This window comes from Colobus angolensis, unplaced genomic scaffold, assembly GCF_000951035.1.
Source record: "Colobus angolensis palliatus isolate OR3802 unplaced genomic scaffold, Cang.pa_1.0 Scaffold123, whole genome shotgun sequence".
NCBI classification, from domain to species: Eukaryota; Metazoa; Chordata; class Mammalia; order Primates; family Cercopithecidae; genus Colobus; species Colobus angolensis.
In genome coordinates, this window is record NW_012113475.1 from 10,887,562 (window position 1) to 10,899,888 (window position 12,327).

A 12,327-nucleotide genomic window follows, 5' to 3' on the forward strand; every position below is an offset into this window, starting at 1 on the left:
CGGGGGCAGAGCGTGGGGGCGGGCTTGCAATGGCGTCAACCGGAAGGGCGGTGGTCGAGCTGTGGGCGTGCAGCTAGGTTGTGGATTCCCGGGTGCACTTGCTGGCGAGGCTGCGCGGCGCCGGTTTCGTGGCTAAAATCCGACAGACTTATTGCAGAACTCGTTTCTTTGTCCGGAAAGGGCTCCCGTGTGTAACTTTACAGCAGTTATCGTAGATGAGGCTTGCAAATTACAGATGTGGACGGTGAGGGAACGGGAATTTCACTGATAGCGCTTGAGAACCAGTAAGAGATCTGCAACAGCTTTGTGCCCCACTGGCAAATGCTTCCTCCTCTAATAACGCATTATGTGTGCTTGCAGACACAAAGAGTAAGATACAGCGCCTCAAGGGACTCGCCATAGGGAGAGGACACAGAGCTGTGGGAATAAAGGGGCCACAAAGGAGGAGAGAGGCGTTTGCTGAAAACTTCCCAAGCTCCCATTCCAGCAGTTCCTGAAGGGTAGGTAGGATTTTGGGGAGACAGTAGAACGTGGGCAGAGTTGGAAGAAGGAGATGAGGGGAACAAAACGTCTCCTGATCCTGGACAGTTTGATGTGTTAAGAGTGGGCCAGAGTGTAGAGAGAGAGAATGGAGTATTTGCCGGTTTACTCTTTGTTTGAGACAAAGTCTCGCTCTGTCGCCCAGGCGGGAGTGCAGTGGTGCGATCTCGAGTCACTGCAACCTCCGCCTCCTAGGTTCAAGCGATTCTCGTGCCTCAGCCACCTGAGTAGCTGGGATTACAGGCACACGCCACCACGCTGGCTCAATTTTGTATTTTTAGTAGAAATGGGCAGTGGGGGCAGGGGGGTGGTCTCACCATGTTGGCCAGGCTGATCTCGGACTTCTGACCTCAAGTGATTCGCCCACCTCAGCCTCCGAAAGTGCTGGTATTACAGGCATGAGCCACTGCACCTGGCCTGCCGGTTTACTCTTAAACTCTGTTGTAAACGCTGGATTTTGTTAAAATAGCTCTATCAGACACACTGCTCTTCTCTGTTTTTCAGTCTTTTTCATGGCTCTTTTCCTGGGTACATATGGTAAGATTATGTCCAAAGCCTTTCCGTCCCTTCACTCCACTCTCTCACTCACACTATGGCTTTTAACTTCTATTTATAGAAAGATGACTACCAGAATATTATCTCCAACCAGGATGGCTCCCCTAAACTCCAGACTTGGACTGGATTTCTGTCTCCATGAGGATATCTCACAATCGAATGCAACTCCTAAAACTCATATAAATATTTTCTCCTTAAAGGGACTCTTCCGTCTGTGTGTTGACACTCTTCGCGTACTTGCCCCAGCCAGAAACATGAGAATCACAACTTCTCCCTCTCCCTCAGTACCTGCATTCAGTTTGTCACCAAACCCTAAATATCTCTCTGGTCTTGTGCCCCTCTCTTCCCCACTATTGCTGCATTAGTTCAGGCTTTCATAATTTCTTACAGGATTACTGAAAGATCCTCCCATCTGATTTCTTTGATGCCAGGCCCTTCAATCTGATACTTAAAAAGGAAAGCCCTGTTAGTGATCTTTCCAAAACGTAACATCAATCAATGCCATTTCCTATTTTCCTTCAATAATTTTTGAATGAGGTAGGCTATAAACAAATACCATTCTTCCATTTAAAAATATTCAAGGGAGAACAAATGGATAAAATCCAAAGTCTTTAGGCCAGTCAGGCCCTGAATTACTTCATTCTGTATATGTCTCTATCCTTATTTCCTGCTCTTCTGCCAAATGTCACACCAACATTTAAGGAACATTCATAGTTCCTTAAAAGGACTATGCTTTTTCTTGATTCCAGACTTCTGCTTGGAATGCAGCAAGCAGTTTCTAGTGGGAAAAAAAAGAGTTTTGGCAGAGAGTTAGTTTTCTTTTCTCTATTGCAGATATATTGTTTATTTTCTGGAAAGAGACACTTGCATTTTTGTAGTACCTTGTTTAACAATAATAGACAAGACTTCAGGTTTCTGGTCTGACATGTAAATAATTTAGAAGTCATCACTCCATCCTAACAAGAACTAAAAAGCTAAACAAAATGAGAAATTAACAACTCTTCTTAGAACTGCAGGAGAAGTGGGGTCACAGGGAAAATAGCTTCGCCAAAATTAGAGACACAGATGGGTGGATTCAAAGAATCACAACTTACCGTAGAAACGCACCTTTGCAGGAACCATTACTGGAGTAGGAAAGTCTGAGCTCTAATTGGTGAATTGCCATGAGGCTCCTTATGGATTAGTTTGAGAGTTAAAGATTCTGGGGGGCTTTCACGCTTTTGTGAGCTTTACCTCCATGTATTCTCAGAGAAGATCAGAGAAAAATCCCCAATTGCTTCCTGCATGAGGAATGTAAAAGGAACTATTTTGAAAAATTCTAGAACATTTTATTCTTAACAAGACTTGCCACCAAAAGAAACTATTTTATTAGAGCCTAGTGTACTGGGATTTTTACAAGTGGTTAACTGACCTGGGGGAAAGGAAATACCCAACTCCAGCTCCCTCTAGACATTCTGTACCACCTAAGGGGGTGGAAAAACAAACCGAGAACTGAAGTTTACAGCCTAGGGACACAGGCTCACTAAAAGAATGAGATAAAATGGTAGAACTATAGGACACTTCCTCTTCCCGTATATCTTACCACTACATTACTAAAGGGCTGTTTACTTCAATTCCTTTGACCCAGTATATTCTATCTGCCTTTCAATAAAAAATTACAAGGCACATTAAAAGGCAACATAGTTTGAATGGACAGAGGAAGCAGCGGAACCAAACCCAGAGGATGACAGGGATGTTGGTATTATGAGACCATGAATTTAAAACAACTGTGATTACTATTGTTTGAAATGCTTGTTCCCTGGTACCGTAAAGAAATAGTACTTGAACATAAATTTAATTTAGTAAGGCCATTTTTACTTCTGCAGAAAGGGTATACTCGCCAGCAGTTTTGCCATGAGAATACACCAAACAAAGGAGACAGGGTCATTTATAACCTGATGCGTCTACCCTACTGCTGTGTCCGGTTTCCATTGGCTAGAATGGGACCTCACATTCTGTATTTGTCCTGACTGGCTAGCAACTTAGAACTTTTTAAAAGAGGCAAAGGTAGAAGAGAACAAAGGAAGGAGGAGGTAATTTGTGGAATACTGAGAAAGGTAAAAACACTTTTAAATAAGGAAGAGGAACAGGCTATGACCAATCCTTGCTTGGACATGCCAGGGCAAATATCAGCATGCCAGGGCAAATATCAGCATGCCAGGGCAAATATTTTGGAGCACAGGTCTTTGAATAAATTTTGCTTCTAAGAGAAGTTACTATGTATTCCGAATTAGATGGGGAGGAAAGTCTTTGAAGAGGAACCTCTACTTTATTTTTTACAGTATGCTAAGGGCTTTAATGGGAAAAGTAGACAACATGCAAGAACAGATGGATAATGTAAGCAGAGAGATGGAAATTCTAAGAAAGAACTGAAAATAAATGACAGAAAAAATACTGTAACAAATGAAAAATGCGTTTGATGGGCTCATTAGTAGACTGAATGTGACTAAGAATCTTTGAGCTTGAGGGTATGTTAATAGAAACTGTCAAAACAAGAAAGCAAAGAGAAGAAATGAATAAATGGAACAGGATATCATATACCTGTATGGGAGTACCAGAAAGAGAAGAAAACAAAAAGAGCAGAAGCAATATTCAAAGCAACTATGACTGAGAATTTCCCCAAATTAATGTCAGGAAACAAACCACAGATCCAGAAAACTTAAACACCAAACAAGTGTTCCTTCCAAAACAGAAAGCCCAAAGCCCACATGGGTTCACTGATGAATTCTTCCAAACATTTAAGGAAGGAATTATACCAATTTTCTACAATTTTTTTCAGAAGATAGAAGCAGAGAGAATGCTTCCTAACTCATTTTACGAGGCCAGCATTACTGTAATACCAAAGCCACGGACATTAGAAGAAAAGAAAACTACAGACCAATATCCCTTATGAACCTAGATACAAATATCCCCAACAAAGTATTAGCAAATTGAATCCAACAATGTATAAGAATAATTACATGCTACAACCATGTGGAATTTATCCCAGGTATACAAGGCTGGTTCAGCATTAGAAAAATAAATTAATGTAATCCATCACATCAATGGGCTAAAGAAGAAGAAAATCACATAGCAATAGGTGGAGTAAAAAACATTTCACAGAATTCAACACCTATTCATGATGAAAACTTTCAGCGAATGAGTGTTAGAAGGAAACTGTCTCAATGTGATGAAGAACATCTACAAAAAGCCTGCAGCTAACATCATACTTAATGGTGAGAAACTAGAAGATTTCATGCTAAGACTAGGAACAAGAAAAAGGTGTCCCGTCTCACCATTCCTTTTCAGCATCTTGCTGAAAATCCTACCTAATGGAATAACACAAGGAGAGGAAATAAAATGTATATCGATTAGAAAGGAGGAAATAAAACAGTCTTTGCTTACAGATAACATTTATCTATTTACAAAATCTGAAAAAATTGACAGAAGTCTCCTGGAACTAATAAGTGATTATAGCAGGGTTGCAGGATACAAGTTTAATACACACATTTCAGTCATTTTCCTATATGCCAGCATATAGGAAACAAGTGGAATCTGAAATTAAAAACCCAATACCATGTACGTTAGCATCCCGAGAAATGAAATGCTTAGATAGAAATCTAACAAAATGTGTACAAGATCTATGAGGTAAAATTATAAAACTCTGATTAAAAAAATTAAATAAATGGAGAAATGTCTCATGTACATGGATATTCTGAATCAACATTGTCAAATTGTCATTTATTCCCACTTGCTCTATAGATATAACTAAATCCCAATTAAAAAAAAAAATTCCAGCAAATTATTATGTGGATATTGAGAAACTGATTTCAAAGTTTATGTGGTGAAGCAAAAGACTCAGATTGGTCAACTGAATATTGAAAGAGGAGAACAAAGTTGGAGAACTGATAGTACCTGACTTCAAGTCTTACTGTAAAGCTGCAGTGGTCAAGACAGTGTATTATTAATGAAAGACAAAGGAACAGAAGAGAGAACCCACAAATAGACCCACATAAATATAGTTGGTTGATCTTGGACCAAGGGGCAGAGGCGATACAATGGAGAAAAGATAGTCTTTTCAATAAATGATGATGGAGCAATTGGACATTCACATGGAAAAAACAGAATCTGGACGCAGACATTATACCCTTCACAAAACTTAAGTCAAGATGGATCACAGACCTACATGTAAATTGTAAAATTATAAAATTCATAAAAGATAACATAGGAGAAAACCTAGATGATGACCTTGGGTATGGTGATGACTTTTAAATTACAACATGAAAGGCATCTATGAAAGAAATAATTGATAAGCTGGACTTTATTAACATATTTTATGAAAGACAGTGTCGGCCGGGCGCGGTGGCTCAAGCCTGTAATCCCAGCACTTTGGGAGGCCGAGACGGGTGGATCACGAGGTCAGGAGATCGAGACCATCCTGGCTAACACGATGAAACCCCGTACGGTGAAACCCTGTCTCTACTAAAAAATACAAAAAGCTAGCCGGGCGAGGTGGCGGGCGTCTGTAGTCCCAGCTACTCGGGAGGCTGAGGCAGGAGAATGGCGTAAACCCGGGAGGCGGAGCTTGCCCTGAGCTGAGATCCGGCCACTGCACTCCAGCCCGGGCGACAGAGCGAGACTCCGTCTCAAAAAAAAAAAAAAAAAAAAAAGTGTCATGAGAAAAGACAAGCCACAGACTGATAGAAAATATTCACAGAATATTTATTTGATGAAAGACTGTTGTCCAAAAAACACAAAGAACTCTTTAAATTCAACAATAATAAAACTAACAACCTGATTTAAAAAAATGGGCAAAAGACGTGAACAGACTTCGTACCAAAGAAAATTTACAGATTGTAAATAAGCATATGAAAAGGTGTTCATCATTGTATGTCGTTAGTTAATTGTAAATTAAAACAATGATGAGATGTTACTACATTAGAATGGCCAAAATTCCAAACACCGTCACTAGCAAATACTGTTGAGGATGTGGAGCATGAGGAACTCTCATTCATTGCTGATAGGAATGCAGAAATGGTACAGCCACTTTTAAAGATAGTTTGACACTTTCTTACAAAATTAACCGTACTAATCATATGATTTAGCAGTTGTGCTCCCTAGTATTTACCCAAATGAGCTGTGAACTTACTTCCACACAATAACGCGCACACTGATGTTTATAGCAGCTTTATTCTTAATTGCCAAAACTTGGATGTCCTTTAGTAGGTGAGTGGATAAACTGTGGTACATTCAGACAATGACATATTACTAAGCACTATAAAGAAATAAGCTATCATGCCATGAAAAGACATAGAGGAATTTTGCATGCGTATTTTTAAGTGAAAGAAGCCAATCTAAAAAGGCTATACATACTGTAAGATTCCAACAATATGACATTTTGGAAAAGGCAAAACTAGGAAGACAGTAAAAAGATCAGTGGTTTTCTTGGTTTTGAGGGGAGGGAGGGATGAATAGTTAGAGCACAGAAAATTTTTAGGACAGTGACACTATTTTGTATACTTATAATGTTGGATACATGTTACTATGTATTTGTCAAAACCCATAGAATGTACAACACCAAAAATGTTCAAAGAGCAGGAAAAGAATTACAGCTTGGTTTAGAAATGCTCTGCACAATATCCTGGTAGTTGGTAGTGGCAGACTTGGAAAAATCTTGCTGCGGTATAGAACTTCAAGAATTATATTTCTGTGAACCCTCTTGGACAGGAATGAAATCGACTGAGGTAAAGACCTACATTGGCTTATGGGTAGTAATTAATGATTTGGTCAGATGATCAGGGACTTTGAAAGAATATGGTTGTAAGATTGGTAACAAGGAAATCTGGAGTAGAGGTGTGATGGACCTTTTGTAATGGTCACTGAGTGAGGAAAATTATTTTCCATGTGCTTCTCACCAAAAGGTCTGATTTTGAAGGACATTGTCAATAATTAGGTGAACAAGATGATCCACCTTGGGGATGTTGTTCAGAAGGGTATCCAAGTGCTTGCTCCATGGGCTTGTAAGTGTAGTGGCCATGGATATAAGCATGGGCCCAACGTCATAGATATTTTCTTATCAAGGTTGTTCTGACTCTGCCACTGCTGAATTCCAGATTGAGAAATAGCACCACCAACCCTGGGTCCCCAGTATGGTATAGTAACTCAAGGGGACTAGATAGTTTCTATGGGACAGGTTGGTTACATTTGATCTCTTTAATCATGGAGGAGGCAGAAATTTGTTCTCACTGGGACCAACACTTACTCTGGATATAGAATTGTTTTCTGGCTCTGTCATGCTTCTACCATCATCCATGAAGTTATTAATATAAATTAAACATAGACTGAGACTCTGAGATTTAAAAAATTAAGGCATAAGCTTTAAATTATTCTGTTATACATGTAGGGGGAAAGGAAAATGCTAATAGTTTTCTTTTAACTTAGCAGAAAAACTAAAATACTGCTTAGAAATACAGAGATGTATTCTTACGACATTTTTCCCAGGTCAAAACCTTGTCAGTAAGACAATCAGAATTACAGATTCCTTTTGGAGGTTATTTTCACAGGACAAGGCAACACTTTGTAACACTTTGGAGTCTTATAAGACATTTTGGTTCAAATAACATTTATATTACAGAGAATGGAGTTCTTTTTAGCAAGGAACAGAAGAGGTTCTAGTAACAATTATGAATATTCACACAGCTCCATATTGCTGAGGATAACAAGTGGATATTTTTTGGAACATTCTTAATTTAATACCTTATCAAATCAGATTTTTTGAAATACTTTATGATGCAGAATTATGTTTCTCTTTTCATAGCTGCAAGGAGAAGGGATATCTTCTCAGACTTCTTTGGTTAATTATAAAGACTTTCATTTTTAAGGTCAGCTTCTGAAATTTTATTAGCTATATTATAAGCAGGCCTATAGAAGATAATTTTATTGGCAGAAATGGAGAAAGTGATAAAAAGTTATTTAATACCAAATCATAGGATGGTATTGTTTTTCTTCTATATTATTAAGTACCTTGTTTACCTACAATTTCTTTCAAAAGACCTTGAAACTTCAGGGAAGATAAATGGTATATCCTTGTTTTTTTTTTTTTTTGAGACGGAGTCTCACTGTGTCGCCCACTCTGGAGTGCAGGGCCGTGATCTCGGTTCACTGCAAGCTCTGCCTCCCGTGTTCTCGCCATTCTCCTGCCCCCGCCTCCCCGGTTCTTGCCATTCTCCTACCTCAGCCTCCTAAGCAGCTGGGACTACAGGCGCCTGCCCCCATGCCCAGCTAATTTTTTTTGTATTTTTAGTAGAGATGGGGTTTCACCGTGTTAACCAGGATGGTCTCAATCTCCTGACCTCGTGATCTGCCCCCCTCAACCTCCCAAAGTGCTAGGATTACAGGTGTGAGCCACCGTGCCTGGCCTATCCTTGGGTTTAAAATTATAGCATAATAGTGTGTAAGAGATATGAAAGAAAAAAATTAAAAAATAAAGTTTCTAGAATAAGAGCAGTCAGGTTTAGTAGCATTTTTAGAGTGGATATATTTAGGAATTTTATAAAACTCAGTATTTGTCAACAATAGGAGATGGCTGGCAAGAGAATACATAGAGACTGCATTTACTGGCATATTTTTCCAAATAAAGATGTTATTCAGACTGTATATAGAACATTGAGTTAAAGTTATACTTAGAGCCATTTAATTAGGAATAAAGAGGACTTGGTGGTAGTGGGAAGAGTAGGGGAGAGGCATGCCAATAGTCTTTAGCTCTCCGGGGGACTGGACGTACGCTGTGATACTCCAGAGAGCAGAACTAGGAAGGCAGAGCTTAGCTTTAGCCATAAGGAAGAAATTGGCCTGTGTATATGTTAAGCCCAAGGTCGGCTGACCTACCAGACATGTTTTAAAAAGTGATTTCTTTATTGAATTTGGAGTTGGAAACCATCCATGTTTCTTCACCCAACTTTTTACTTTGAAAAGGTTCAAGATTTCAAAATTTGAAAAATAGGACAATAAACATCTCTATGTCCTTCACCTAAGTGTACCAATATTTTTTGCCACACACTTACTTTCTCTCTCTCTCTCTCTCACACAGACACACACACACACACATTTTTTGATGAAACATTTGAAAGGAAGTTTCAAAACTCATGAAATTCACCCTTATCTTCTTCAGCAAGTATCCCCTAAGAACAAAGACATTTTTCTACTGTTCCCATTCATCCTTAAGACAATGTTCAGCTTGCAGGTGCCATGATTCTCATAAACCAGTAAGAAAAATAGTGCCTGTTTTCCCTGTAATACAAGATTCATTCAGTAAAGTTCTTGCCTGCTTCACAAGGTGCATTGCTGGAGGCCTGCTCTCTGCAAGCCTCTCAAATAATATGAAAATAGTCCTGCCCTCAAGAAGCTCATCAGATGAAATAATACATATGAAAATGCTTAAAATATTAACTATGATATAAGTGAAAGATGCTATTATCATCTCTGCAAATTCTTTTTCTCAAAGAAAATACGGTTTAGCAGATGGAAAAACATAAAAAAAAGACCACCAGAGGGCACTATAGTAGCATTTGAAAAGCAGTGTTTGAAGGCATTATAAATATATATAAAAACTTCATTATTTTTTCTTCTCAGAGTAATATACTATGATTGTATTGCCTTCTAAATTCAACTCTTGTGCACCCTATTAACTGGTGTTCTTGAATATTTGTAATAATTTCAGACCAAAAATACGTTTTTTTACATAGACCCATGTATATTATTATACTGAACAATATAATTTTTTTCCTGAAAATTTAATAACCTTTGACATACTGAAGGTCCATGGCTTATGTGCCTTGGACAGATTTCCAATGTTTGGTTGAGAAGATTGGGTTAGGGGGAGCGGTAATTCTGATGAAATGTTTAGAACAAGGGAAGGTAGATCATCCATCAAACCTTTAAAATACCGCTTTTTGTTTTTTCCTTTGGAAGGGTCAAGTTCCATTCCAGTTTTGTTTCACTGGCTTGACTCCTTTGAAATATTTTAATTTGTGTTGCCCCTACTCTTTCAAAAAGCAATATTCTTTAAATGAAGAATGAATATGAGAATACTCAGGAAAAGTGGACAACTGTCAGTAGTTTACAGACTTTTAAAAATGCCTTTGAAGCGTAGTTCTTAATTGGAAGTTTTCTACCTATTGCCAATGGCATCACTGATGTGTAATTCTTGTTTTCTCTAGAGTATCATATAGAGATTCAGCATTCATTCTTCATTTTGAAAGAGATATATTTGAGCAACTTAGGCACGTGGTGTGCATTTTGAAAAATTATACTATAGGCCAGGTGCAGTGGCTCATGCCTGTACTCCCAGCATTTTGGGAGGCTGAGGTGGGCAGATCACCTGAGACCAGGAGTTCGAGACCAACCTGGGCAACATGGCAAAAACCCGTCTTTACTAAAAATCCCAAAATTCGCTGGGGGTGGTGGCACATGGCCTGTAATTCCAGCTACTTGGGAACCTGAGGCAGGAGAATCACTTGAGCCTGGGAGGTGGAGATTGCAGTGAGCAGAGATCGTGCCACTGCCCTCCAGCCTGGGTGACAGAGACTCTGTCTTAAACAATAACAACAACAAATAAAACAAAACAAAAATTATACTGTAAATTACTAGGAATTTCAACTGGGTGCATGGAGGAGAAAAAAACCCTCTGTTGCTGAAAGAATGATGGAGGTGAAGCCTTAAACTCCATACATCTCACTCTGGGATTTCTCAGTTTTATTTTTGCTTCCAAGGCAGGGTCTTGCTCTTGTCGCCCAGGCTGGAGTGCAGTGGTGCAATCACAGCTCACGGCAGCCTCAATCTGGGCTCAAGGGATCTTCTTTCCACCTCAGCCTCCCGAATGGCTAGGACTACAAGCACATGCTGACATGCTCAGCTATTTTTTATTTTTACTTTTATTTTTAGTAGAGACAAAGTCTTGCTATGTTCCCCAGGCTGGTCTCAAACACCTGAGCTTATGCCATTGTCCTGCCTCAGCCTCCCAAAGTGCTGGGATTACAGATGTAAGCCACCTTGCTCAGCCTCATTGATTTTATGAATAATTCTAACAGCTCTGCCAAGGATAATCAGAATTTTTTTTGAATTACAAAACTAGATATGAAAATTAGAAGACTGATAGAGACAGGGACATTTACTGCAGCAGTGATTGCTCAGAGAAAGAGAGAGGAAGGGAGGAGAGAGAGACTGAGACTACTGAATCACAATTTAGCATAAAAATTAGTGATCATAATGTGGACAAGAGACAGGGAAATACTGGATAGAAGAGGGTGGTTCCGCAGCAAAAGCCCCACCCTCAAGCCTGGAGACCCTCGGCCCTAAGTGGGAATGGGCATTTCTGTTTTTGTGCCCTGAAAGTTGCCTTTTGACCTGCTATGCCCCCCATTTGGTACCCGTATAACCCTGAACTTTAGGCTCCAGAAGCAGACGAGCAGATGAGATGAGGAGACAAGTAGATGAATGGCAGAATGAAGTGGCAGAGAAAGAGAGAAAGGAGGAACATCTGAACGCCAAGAGGAGTTAGGCTGGGGGTGGTGGGAGAGGAGTTCGGCCTCTGGATGGCCAAACTCCAGGGGAAGGTAATCTTCCCACTGCATCCCCACTTTCAGCTCCCTGTCCATCCTGCTGAGAGCCACCTTTACCACTCATTAAAACCCTGCATTCATCCTTCAAGTCTGTGTACAACCTAATTCTTCCTGGATGCTGGGCAAGAGCTTGGGATACAGAAAGCTGTCACACTGGCCCTCTGCCCTTGCAAAAAGGCAGAGGGTCCATTGAGCTGGTTAACAGTTGTGCTGTCTGTGGACGGCAATGCTAAAAGAGACTTATAACACTGGGGCTGCAGGCACCCACCCCTAGACACTACTGCAGGGCTGGAGCCCAAAGCACTCGCCCTGACTCCTGCACCTTACAGTCTGCATGCTCTCCTTCTTGTCAGGGGTTTGAGCAACGGTGACTGAACAGGCGAGTCACACCCTTGTTGCACATCCTGAGAGGGGGATCAGGGAACTCTCCCATTTCAATAATTACTATTCTGTGTTGTTAAGATTATATTTGGGATTATCTATTTAGAAAAAAAGGAAATACAGAAAATGTTTTGGAAATATTCCATTCAAGAGGGTGAATATAAAGTATTCAGACATGAGGATAGACTTTTGTTATTAAGCAATATATATTTAG